Source organism: Propithecus coquereli, unplaced genomic scaffold (genome assembly GCF_000956105.1).
Source record: "Propithecus coquereli isolate 6110/MARCELLA unplaced genomic scaffold, Pcoq_1.0 Scaffold254, whole genome shotgun sequence".
Classification (NCBI taxonomy): domain Eukaryota; kingdom Metazoa; phylum Chordata; class Mammalia; order Primates; family Indriidae; genus Propithecus; species Propithecus coquereli.
The window spans coordinates 2,716,530-2,718,902 of NW_012148108.1; positions in this window are offsets into that span (position 1 = coordinate 2,716,530).

Consider the following 2,373-nt stretch of genomic DNA (forward strand, 5'->3'; position numbering starts at 1 on the left):
AAAAAAAAAAAAAAAAAAAAACAACTCACAGGTAGGAGCCACTCAGATGAACCCCGTTGACAAGCCGCGCTAGCGTGAGTCCCGCAGGACTGTAGAGGGAGGCAGGGCTGTCGTCAGTCCCCAAACGCCCCCCTGAGGTCCCAGTGTGATTTCACTTTCCACCTGGAGCTGCTCCCGTCTGGGCCGGTTCCGGCAAGGCTGGTCCAGGTGATGCGGAGGTGGGTGGTGGCGTCGGGGCTACGATGTCCCTCAAACTCGTGTCCTCAGACCCTCCCCTTGTCCCTCTGCATCTCCCAGGAGGAGGGCGAGGCCGGCCCTGCTGGGGACCCGTGCTGCCTGCGGGAAGGGCCGGCTCCGGCAGGGACGTGGAGTCCAGGCACAGCGGGGGCAGGATCCCAGGGGTGGACGGGAGCACTCGGCTGGCAGGACAGCCGGTCCCTGTGTCCTCGCCAGGCCTTGCAAGCAAAGACCCGGGCAGGAGAGCAAGGGCTGGACCCGAGCCCGGCAGACCTCGGGCTCCACTCCCGGGAAAGGGAACCTCTGCGAAGCGCGGAGGGCTCCTGACCTCCCCGGGCGTGGGGCGGAGCGGCGGCCGAGAGCTGGTTTGCTGTGCGGCCCTGACGAGGGACAGCACTCAGTGCCTCGGGTGACCTTCCCCGCCTGAGAACGGGACTGGCAGGGGCACCCGCCAGCAAGTGGGTGACACACACACGTGCCCCGTGCAGCCCGGCCGTGGGACGCAGTCCTGACCGCTCCGGAGGCACGGCCCTCCCTGAGAACATTCTGGGTGGGCTCGGCCACGCCCGGCCCCTGACCTGAGCCTGGCCATGAGGCTGTCCCTGGAGGGCACAAACATGTCAGGGGGCAGAGACGGGGTCTCCAGGGCGGTGCCTTCCCGGGCCAGACTCGTGTGCCGGGTCCAGCACGTCCCCCGTGCTTCAGTGGCCAGGACACCGACGTCACTCAGCTCACACTCCGGCCAGCCCAACACTCAGCCTAGGGGGGTCATCTTGCCTCCCCAGAGCCCCTCTGCTGTCAGCCACGAGGCTGCGACTCGGATGCTTGCTTAACGTCTCAGAGAAACAAGGGGCAGGCGGTCGGCCCTTGGGAGCCTTGGGGCCGGGAGGGACAGCCGAGGCTTCCAGTCCACGGCCAGAGACGAGAGTGGCGGCAGATGGGGCCTTGACAGAGCCCGGTTCCCCTGTTGGGGCTCTCGGGTGGGGGGGCGGAGGTCTGCCCGACTCCACCGTCCCCCCCCCGGCCACCCGCACACAGCAGTCTCGCCTGCCAAGAGCAGACTCGCAGCCTTGCTGAAGCTTCCTGTGACTCCCGGTGCACCTGAGCCGGGCCCACTGCCTCGGGGGCCTCAGCTCCCTCCCTCCCCAGGGCCTTTGCACTTGCTGTCCCCTTGCCTGGGAAGGAGAACTAGCCTGACCCAGTTTGTGTGGTCCAGGAGGCCAAGGTGGGGAAGGGCCTGTAAACGGTCATTCCTGGAAGCACCTCTGACCCCCCCAGCCTTTGCCGCCACTCTGCCCGTGTGAGAAGAGTCCTGGGCAGGTCCCAGGTGCTTTATACTTTACCCCCCAACCCTCCCTGGCAGGAGTGTCCACATGTCCACAGCACGCCCTGCCACCCCAAACGTGGGCTGCAGTCTGGCGGTGCCAGCAGCCGCCCCCGGGAGCTGGGCCCCGACCTGCCGAATCAGAACCTGCACTGTGACCCGCCCCTCCAGGTTTGCACACGAACATCTGAGAACAGCCTGAGCGGATGGTGCTTAACCCCGGGGAGGGAGCCCTGACGGGGTTCGGACACGGTGCTGTGTGGGCCGGGGGAGCCTTCCCAGCCCCAGCCACCACTTGTAGCCAAAGCGACTCCGCTCGACGCCACAGAGGGCTCTGGCCACGGCCGATGGCGCTGGGGAGAGACAGGGGCAGCTCGGGGCCCAGCGCACACCACCCTGAGCAAGGCTGTCCGCGCTACCCGGGGCCCGGTTTCCCCGGTCGATGGCACCATCCCCAGAGGCCAGGCGGGAGACCGCAGGGGGCAGAGCTTTCAACCAGGAAGGCCCAGGCGGAGCCAGCCTCTGTCCCACCGGTGAAGACAGCCCACACCAGAGTGAGCGGCGCCAGGCCATCGTCACAGCACCCGGACGGACCTGTTCCCCGAGGAGCCCAGCCAAGGTGTGACGACGGGACGTCCGTCCACACCGCGCTGCCCGGCGTTCCCAGGAGCACCCAGTGCGGTGCACAGAGGTTGATTTTTTCCAAACCTGCACGGCTTCGGCCGTGTCTGAAGCAAGAACACTCCTGGGCTTGTCGACACACAGGTCCATAAACTTTCCTTTTTATTACGAAGCTAGCCCGGGTGGGGTTT